At 38.7% G+C, this 10303-nt stretch overlaps 1 long non-coding RNA gene across 1 annotated transcript in view; it reads right to left on the minus strand.

The window, feature by feature from the left end:
• The window catches only part of LOC133424534 (uncharacterized), a 103884-nt gene extending 93996 nt beyond the window's left edge, over positions 1-9888 (minus strand). The window contains exons 1-2 of the long non-coding RNA XR_009770900.1: positions 9874-9888; positions 6629-6712 (exon numbers count right to left, since the gene is read on the minus strand). This is a non-coding gene — a long non-coding RNA (uncharacterized LOC133424534). The remainder of the gene's footprint in view (positions 1-6628; positions 6713-9873) is intronic.
• Positions 9889-10303: the final 415 nt, after the last annotated feature.

Here is a 10303-nt window from a genome sequence, read left to right on the forward strand (position 1 = left end):
CCTTTTGACTTTTTGAACTCTCCGAAGGGGAGAAAACTCATTCCCAGCACGAGTGTTTCATTTGAAACACATTAAATAGGGCATTATATTCTTCCTGAGGATTTCAAAGCCACATCAGAAGCATCCTTTCTTTAAACGGACTGTAACGGGGTATTGGACGGTGATGTCCCGCCTTGCTGGGACCAGCGTGGAGCTGTCATTCAAGCGTAGCAGCTGACCCCGCGTCTGCACGTGTAAGACGCTCGTACCGTCGGGGTTGTGTCACTTTCAGGGGCAGTTGGACGCCAACCGAGACCAAGGACAATCAACCCTTTATCTTTCGGGAACAAAAATGGAAGAAGAAAAGAAAATCGCAGCAAAAAAGGTGGTGTAGAGTCGGCGACAGAGTGAAGGACAGCGGTACGAGCCACGCTGGGGAATTCATGCAGAGTTTAATTGGAAAAATGATTCAGAGACGGAGGGGAAAAAAAGCAAAAGCTGCTTAAGCACAGTGGATACCAGGCCCACAGTGGAGAGGGTGAACTCTCCGCCTGGACATGTGAGTCTATGCCGGGGGTTTGCTCTTTAGCGCCGCCCTAGTGGCGCCTGGAGCTTTTTCAAAAATGTTTGACAATGGAAATAGATGGGGGAGGGAAATATATTTTTTGTTTTCATATGGTTTCTGTAGGAGGACAAACATGACACCAACATTCTGAATGTTTTCCAATGCTGTAAAAATGTGTAGAATAAATATTACATTTCAACATTTCTGTTAACGGAGATTTGTACGGAAGAGTATTAGGGCCATGCAGGAGAAAAATATTTGAGAGGGGAAGATTTTTTCTTATTGTGCACTTGGAGAAAAAAGTCAAAATGTCGAGAAAAAAGTCGAAATGATGATTAAAAAGTGGAAATTTCAAGATTAATGTTGAAATACAATTTCGCGAAAAAAGTCGAAATGTCAAGAAAAAAGTCGAAATGTCGAGAAAAAAGTTGAAATGTTGAGAAAAAAGTCAGAATTTCGTGAATAAAGTCGAAATGTCGAGAAAAAAGTCAAAATGAAGATTAAAAAGTTGAAATTTCGAGATTAATGTTGAAATACAATTTCGAGAAAAAAGTTGAAATGTTGAGAACAAAGTTGAAATGTTGAGAAAACAGTCGAAATGATGATTAAAAAGTGGAAATTTCAAGATTAATGTTGAAATACAATTTCGAGAAAAAAGTCGAAATGTCAAGAAAAAGTCGAAATGTAGAGAAAAAAGTCAAAATGATGATTAAAAAGTTGAAATTTCATGATTAATGTTGAAATACAATTTCGAGAAAAAAGTTGAAATGTTGAGAAAAAAGTCAGAATTTCGTGAATAAAGTCGAAATGTCGAGAAAAAAAGTCAAAATGAAGATTAAAAAGTTGAAATTTCGAGATTAATGTTAAATACAATTTCGAGAAAAAAGTCAAAACTTCGACTTTATTTTTTTATTCTTTTTTTCTCTTTTTTTTCCTTTTTTCTATTTTTGCTTTTTTTGCTTTTTTCTCTTTTTTTTCTTCCTTTTTCCTTTTTTTAATCTCGACATTTCGACTTTTTTCTCAAAGTGCAAAATAAAAAAAAATCTTCCCCTCTCAAATATGTTTTCTCCTGCATGGCCCTAATACTCTTACTAGAGGATTCAACGTTTCTTGGAGAGAATCATTTGCATTCATTGCTTAAATGTTTGCTCTGTAGCGAGAAGTTGTCCGATAACAAAAAGAGTCATGTGGAAAGACATTAGCAGCTACATTTTCAGCCGAGGACAGAGTTATAACTAATACAGAAACATGCAGCATGTGTTTCTTATACAAGACTTTTCATTTTTTCAGACATGTTTCATATTTCACATATTTCAGACATATTAGTTTTTTGTGTTTTTGGTCCAATATGTCTCTTTCAACATCTTGGGTTGCCGACCCCTGGTCTCTGCGTTCAGGACAAACCAGAGTTTCTGTTCACAGGTCGGTTTACTCAGCCTACCAGCGACTTTGACAGATAAATTAAACAAAGAATAACCGAGGAATTCTCAACGTCTCACACCCTGAGCTCATCAGTTCCACCTGGAAATGTTAAGACCGACACAACCGGTTACCGCGGCAACATACTGATGCACCAAAACTTCTCCTGCACTAATAACCAAAAAAGAAATAAACGGGGAGCCATTAGTTTCCGTCTACCTTTTTATATAAAAATAACGTGGAGTTACATGGCAGGAGTCAAATGATGTGTGCAGTCGGAGGAAAACTCAGGAGGAGACGACACAGCAAGGAACCACAAATTAAAAAGCCTTTTTTTCCCCTTTTCTTATTTTTGTGACGATGGTGAATCCCACAAGTGGTCGGTGTGTGACGAGGCAGGCGTGTTCTGCCTGGAACGCTGCCAGGATGCCCAGGAATTGAATTAAAATGAAAAGCTTTATTGAAAAGCTTTATTATTGGGCCGATAAAGCTAAAATCTGAAGTAATTAAATTATGCAAAAAGAATTTCCGAAAGGACATTAAATTGAAACTTAACTAACTAAAGCCTGAGACTCATTAAGTGTCTGATGCATGTAAAGAAAATCATGCAGGTTTAGTCGGAGCCTCAGGAAATGAGTGGCATGAATGGAATGGTCTTGTTATCCATCTGTTCTGTCTCGACACTTCTATCATTTTGAAAATGGAAAGCAAAGGAAAATGCAGAACGTTCGGAGACAGAGTGGCTGTTGCTAGGTTTGAGGAGGTGGTGGATTTTACATCAGTTTGCAGTGTTTGCATTACAGAGAATGGTAAGAAAGTAATTCAATATTTGCCTTTAGGTAAGATCAAGTTTCAATGGGTTTTATTTAATCAAATGAAAAATCTTATTTAGCACAGATGAAATGAATACAGAATTTATTACATTTTATTTCACCTGGAGTTGCTGATAAAAAAAGTGATTGCAGCCCCAATAAAACAATAATAAAATCACCTCCCTAACTTAAAACAATATATTGGCGTTAAGTGTACAGGACTGTCTCAGAAAATTAGAATATTGTGATTTTCTGTAATGCAATTTCAAAAACAAAAATGTCATACATTCTGGATTCATTACAAATCAACTGAAATATTGCAAGCCTTTTATTATTTTAATATGGCTGATCATGGCTTACAGCTTAAGAAAACAGAAAAAAAAGTCGAAATTACGAGAAAATAGTCGAAATGTAGAGAAAATAGTCAAAATGTCGAGAAAAAAGTCGAAATTTCAAGAAAATAGTCGAAATGTCAAGATTAATGTTGAAGTACAATCTTGAGAAAAAAAGTCGAAATGTTGAGAAAAAAGTCGAAATGTCGAGAAAAAAAAAGTATATTTGAGTTTGAGAAAACTCAAATATCCTATCTCAAAAAATTAGAATATTCTGGGAATCTTAATCTTAAACTGTAAGTCATAATCAGCAATATTAAAATAATAAAAGGCTTGCAATATTTCAGTTGATTTGTAATGAATCCAGAATGTATGACATTTTTTTTTTTTTTTTTTTAATTGCATTACAGAAAATAAAGAACTTCATCACAATATTCTAATTTTCTGACACAGTCCTGTATAACCTTAGCACAAAAAGTAAGGAAATTTGTGTTGGGTAGATTATTTCTGTGTTGTAACAATGCTTTTTTGGCAATAAATGTTATACCAGGTCTGGTTTATTGGCTTTTAAATGGTAAATGGGACAAACATTTGTGGGTTAAGCAGCAGAGATGAGGAAGTCCGTTGCGCTCATGAATAATTTGCAGAATCTTCTCTGCCAATGTCAAACATCTCTGAGTTTTGTTTGGTATTTTCTGGATTGGATTGTCCATTTAACCAACAGGAGCCTGAGTAGCGTGTGGAAGAACCGTGCACAGCCCCGACAGCCTGGCACCTTCCCCCCATGCTGGTCCCAGCCTGGTCACGCAGCGGGACGGCATCCCATCATCCCATCATCCCATCATCCCATCATCCCATCATCCCATCATCCCATCCTTCAACAGCGTTTATCACCAGTCAGCCAACGTGGTTGTGTTGGTCAGTCTGGCGCGTCCAAGCTGATCCTACAAGTATTCAACAGGGTCGACGTCAGGACTGCTGGCAGGTCTCCATCCTCTCTACTCCCAAATTCTGGAGGTAGTTCAGTCCTAGACTGTGGAGATGTGGGATTGCTACTGGTTGCAGAATCTCCTCTCAATATCTCTCTGCATTGAGATTGTCTCCAATGGTGGCGAGCCTCATTTTTCCAGTGAGGAGATGCCGGCCCAAACGTCACACTGTCCCCACTGAAAGATGTTACTCTATCGGTGCAGCAATCTCTCCGTGTAGCGTTATCTGTGACTGCGTTTCCATGCATCAATAATAGTGATGCACCGATTGTTCGCTAACCGAAATTGTTCTGCCAAAAATGGCAAAAAAACACTTTCGGTGTTCGGTGGAATAAGTGGGAAAAAAATCGAACAATTAATAACGGCGTTGTAAAATAAGGAAATAGACTGGCCGCTCCGTCCCGTAACGTTGCGCACTACATTAAATCGTTGGCCAACCAAAAACTAACCCCATAAGAATTTTACCTAACATTCACCAGGAGCTGGAACCAAAACAACATAATGCTGGGAAATTAAAAAATTTTCATTTTTTTATGTTCAATAAGTATTTTCTACCTTGTCATTTTGTAAAATATTTTTTTCTTTGAAAAACATGCCTAAATCAAATGTATTTGATTTATGCAATGGTGAAAAAATTGGCAAAATAAATGAAAAACTGCTGAAGAACCATGTTCGGTATTGTTCGGTATTCGGCCAAGTGTTTATTATTATTTTCGGTTTCGGCCACAAATTTTCATTTCGGTGCATCACTAATCAATAAGCCTTTTAAAACCGGAATATTAGCAATTAACCCGGTTTTGCACGTCCATGTAAACACCAATAACCCCTTTGAATAACCCGAATTTGCTCATATTCAGGTTTTTAAAAACCCGAATTTGACCCCTGGGTTACTCCTTTTAAAACCCGAATATCCTAACATGTAAACGCCAAACAGAATATCCCCATCAAACGGAACATGAATTTGTTTTCTGCACATGTTCTGTTCACAAGGAATCCTGGTCTTTTGAGTCCAGGAAGTTCTTATAAACACGGAGAAACAAGACCAGGAGGAGACTAATCACTTCATAAATGTAATGAAGGATATGAACATTTCTGCATTTGTAGACGGTAGAAAGTACCGGGATAGAAGATTTACAAGAAGGAGAGAGAAAAGTTGCGAGAAGCAGCATTTGTTTTGAATTTGGATCCAGGAAGAAGAAGCGGAAATGACGGAAATTGCGTCATGACGTTCTCCGTGCGTCGCTGGTTTGATCCAGATATCCTGAATTATTAATTACCATGTAAACGGAATATTCCAAATGTCTCAGTAACCGGAATATTAGCAATAACCCGAATTTTGACTGCATGTAAACGTAGTCTGTGTCTTCTCCACACTTTGACCCTACGATTCAACTGCCATAGGCAACATCTGGACTCATGGGTGAACACAACGTTCCTCTGCATGTTCATGTTCCAGTGGGGGTGTTACTGGCACCAGTGCAAACGGTCAGCCTGCTGGTGAAGTGCGGTCATAGCCGGTCATAGCTGGTCTCCTAGCAGCCCTACGAGACCAGAGACTGGCTGGTTGAGGTCTGTTCTGGATCGTCTGGGCGGAGAGACGAGGCCTATATCGTCCTGCAAACCTTCACTTCTGAACCTTGAAATCTTGAATCTGTGGAAGATGGCCTACGCTACCCAAGTGCCTGATTGGCAGCAACTGGGGGGTACTAAAAGCCCAAAACCAGAGTCAATAGCAACAGCAAAATACGCTGTCTGGCATTAGCAGAGAAGATTTAGCAAATATTTAATGGGCACAACCAACTTCCTCAGCTCTGCTGCTCAATCCACAAATGCTGGTTCCTTACTAATGTGGCACCATTTAAAAGGGAAATAACCACACTTTCCAACGGTGTAAATTGTATTGCTAAGAAGCACGGTTACAACAAAGAAATAATCTACAAAACACCAATTTGCTTAATTTTTGTGCTAAATTTAGATTACACTGCAAAAATTCTAAATCTTACCAGGAATATCTGTCTTATTTCTAGTTCAAATGTCTCATTTTTAGTCAAAAAATCGCGTTACACTTAAAACAAGAGTCATTACCAGAAAAATAACTTGTTATTTGACAATTTTCACCTGTTTCAAGTAAATTTTCACTTGAAATAAGTAGAAAAATCTGCCAAAAATCTGCCAAATCTGATTTTTCTACTTATTTTAAGTGAAAATCTATTTGAAACAGGTGAAAATTGTTGTTTATTTCAGTGATGAGTCTGGTGTAATGAGATTTTTTTTACTAAAATGAGACATTTTAACTAGAAAAAAGACAAATATTCTTGTTAAGATTTTGAGTTTTTGCAGTGCATCTCTGTACGTTTTAGGTCTTTACTAAAGAAAAGATCACTTCACAACTAGGTCCAGTGAACCTACATTTACAAGGATCAACTTAAATACAGGATTTGCAAAGGGCACAACCGAGATTGCCAACAATATATGGGGTCATTTTTGATGTGAAACGAACAAATGCTAAAGAATATGAAGTTTGTGTCTCACCCTCTCCTCCAGCCGGGCCACCTGCTCCCGATAGAAAGCATCCTGCTTCTTCAGATCATCTTCCCTGGCGTCCAGCTGCTTGGCCTAAACACACAAAACACAACACGCACACACACACACGCAGCCACCCATGAAGGTGCAGACACACATGTTCACACAGGAGAGACAGAGAGAAAGCCATTACTTATATTCTCAGTGGAACTGCCAATTTCTTAAAAATGATGACAATAGTACGGTGGCCGAGACCTGCCATTGCTGAAAATAAAAGTAACGCTGCAAATAAAAGAAACTCTGCAAATATTAGAAACGCTGCTGCAAATAAAAACAAACGCCGCTGCAAATAAAAGAAACGCAGCTGCAAATATTTAAAAAAAAAACACGCAAATAAAAAAGCCACAACGGAAGTGAATTACCGGGGACTATTTTTGCTGATGCACCGGTGTTTTTTACGTGAGAGGAGAAGAAAAAGACTAAGAGGACGTAAGTGAAAAGGAAGAAATAAGAAGAGTGAGGAATAAGAAGAACAACGAACGAGAAAATAACTGAAAAGGTTAGTGTTCAACGTCGCTACGTGTCATTTTTAATGTGTTAGGCCAAAAACACCGGTAGTCCAATAGTCCACGGTAATTCACTTCCGTTGTGGCTTTTTTATTTGCGTCGTTTTTTTATTTTATGTGCGTAATTTTTTTATTTTATTTGCAGCAGGGTTTCTTTTATTTGCAGCGGGGCTTCTTTTATTTGCAGCGGGGCTTCTTTTATTTGCAGCGGGGTTTTTCTTTTATTTGCAGCAGCGTTTCTTTTATTTGCAGCAGCGTTTCTTTTATTTGCAGCAGCGTTTCTTTTATTTGCAGCGGCGTTTCTTTTATTTGCAGCGGCGTTACTTTTATTTGCAGCGGGGTTTCTTTTATTTGCAGCGGCGTTACTTTTATTTGCAGCGGCGTTACTTTTATTTGCAGCGGCGTTACTTTTATTTGCAGCGGCGTTACTTTTATTTGCAGCGGCGTTACTTTTATTTGCAGCGGCGTTACTTTTATTTGCAGCGGCGTTACTTTTATTTGCAGCGGCATTTCTTTTATTTGCAGCTGCGTTTCTTTTATTTGCAGCGGGGTTTCTTTTATTTGCAGCGGGGTTTCTTTTATTTGCAGCGGGGTTTCTTTTATTTGCAGCGGGGTTTCTTTTATTTGCAGCGGGGTTTCTTTTATTTGCAACGGGGTTTCTTTTATTTGCAGCAGCGTTTCTTTTATTTGCAGCAGCGTTTCTTTTATTTGCAGCGGCGTTTCTTTTATTTGCAGCTGCGTTTCTTTTATTTGCAGCGGCGTTTCTTTTATTTGCAGCGGCGTTTCTTTTATTTGCAGCGGCGTTTCTTTCATTTGCAGCTGCGTTTCTTTCATTTGCAGCGGCGTTTCTTTTATTTGCAGCGGCGTTTCTTTTATTTGCAGCAGCGTTTCTTTTATTTGCAGCGACGTTTCTTTTATTTGCAGCGGGGTTTCTTTTATTTGCAGCAGCGTTTCTTTCATTTGCAGCGGCGTTTCTTTCATTTGCAGCTGGGCTTCTTTTATTTGCAGCTGGGCTTCTTTTATTTGCAGCGGGGTTTCTTTTATTTGCAGCGGCGTTTCTTTTATTTGCAGCGGCGTTTCTTTTATTTGCAGCGGCGTTTCTTTTATTTGCAGCGTCGTTTCTTTTATTTGCAGCGTCGTTTCTTTTATTTGCAGCGACGTTTCTTTTATTTGCAGCGACGTTTCTTTTATTTGCAGCGGCGTTTCTTTTATTTGCAGCGGCGTTTCTTTTATTTGCAGCGGCGTTTCTTTTATTTGCAGCAGCGTTTATTTTATTTGCAGCGGCGTTTATTTTATTTGCAGCAGCGTTTATTTTATTTGCAGCGAGGTTTATTTTATTTGCAGCGAGGTTTATTTTATTTGCAGCGGGGTTTCTTTTATTTGCAGCAACGTTTCTTTTGTTTGCAGCTGGGTTTATTTTATTTGCAGCGAGGTTTATTTTATTTGCAGCGAGGTTTATTTTATTTGCAGTGGGGTTTCTTTATATTTTCAGCATTTCTTTTATTTGCAGCGGGGTTTCTTTTATTTGCAGCAGGGTATCTTTTATTTGCAGTGGCGTTTCTTTTATTTGCAGCGGCGTTTCTTTTTGTTTGCAGCATTTATTTTATTTGCTAAGCGTTTCTTTTATTTGCAGCGGCGTTTCTTTTTGTTTGCAGGGTTTCTTTTACTTGCAGCGGCGTTTCTTTTTGTTTGCAGCATTTATTTTATTTGCTAAGCTTTTATTTTATTTGCAGCAGCGTTTGTTTCTGTTCGCAGCGGGGTTAATTTTATTTGCAGCGGGGTTTATTTTATTTGCAGTGGGGTTTCTTTATATTTTCAGCAAGTAGGGAGGACCCTTAATCAATTAAATAATACACTAGAATAATGCAACTGAAAACACATGATACTTTCTTAAATAACTCTTCTCACACCTGCAGAGGTGTAGAAGGAATTATGCTTCATGTTTGACTTGACGTGAATAAAACACAGCCGTGTCCCCGCGGAGGGACGTGATCGCGCTTTGACGGCCGCTCTAGATCTTTCTTTGTCCCCGTGTGTTTGCTCTCCATCCAAACTGCTATCAGGCCCGGATGATAACATCATTTCTCAGTGCGAACCACCATTGTATTCTGCCATATGTATTTACCCAGCCTACTTATCTTACTGTCCTCCCCTCTACCGTGACCTTCCCCAATCGTACGGCTGACTCCGGCTGTGATGGAAAAGGACAGATATGACCCAATATATCAGCGACGGAAAGAAAAAAACACTGCAAAACGGGGACTGAGGGCAAAAGAGTAGCCAAAACTAACATTTATTTTAACAACCGACACAAATGCAGAGAGATGAGTGCAGGGTTGACTTATCAGTCAGTCGTAAAACCTCCGAGTACACTGATGGCAATGGAAGATTTTGTAATTTATAGAAAAGGTTGAAGTTTGTAGTATTAAGAGCTCAGAGATATAAAAAAAGATAAACACTTATTCCACATAAAACAGCAATAAATGTCACACAGTTTACAGAAACAAGCTGAATTCGCCATCTCATCCACATTTTTACAACAGGTTTGGAGCAAGAGAGCCGTAAAGAATATAGGAAAAATATTATGCCAAAAAGAAAAGGTGGAGGAGGAAAGACCCAGCTGCATCACAACACAGATGACAAGGGGAAAAGACTAAAAAAAAAGAAAGTGAAGACCCCGAGACTCACCTTCTGTTCGAGGTCCTGAATAAGAGAAGCATTGAAAGAGAAAGAGAGAAAAAAAGAAAGAGACACTGATTCATTCATGAACTTGTTGAGAGTGACATTTGGGAAGGTTTAGTATTCAGCGGCCAGGGGTGACTGGATAGCACATGGTTCTGCTTCAGTACTCACACTTGAGCCTCTCCACCTCAAACACATAAAACACACACCCACAATAAACGCCCGGCATTTAGCAATAAACTCTGCTGGTGTAGCTAGCCATGAAATACACATTTATCAAGCCTTCAAGTTTTGTTGGTAAACTTTTTCAGAAGTTGGAGAGGAATATTATTTCAATGCAACGTATAGTTTTTCTTTTTTTTTTTTAAAAGAGCCTCATGTCGTCCACTCTTTGCTACAGTGACTACGTTTCCATGCATCAATAACCCTTTTCTAA

This window comes from Cololabis saira, chromosome 23, assembly GCF_033807715.1.
Source record: "Cololabis saira isolate AMF1-May2022 chromosome 23, fColSai1.1, whole genome shotgun sequence".
Taxonomy (NCBI): Eukaryota; Metazoa; Chordata; class Actinopteri; order Beloniformes; family Belonidae; genus Cololabis; species Cololabis saira.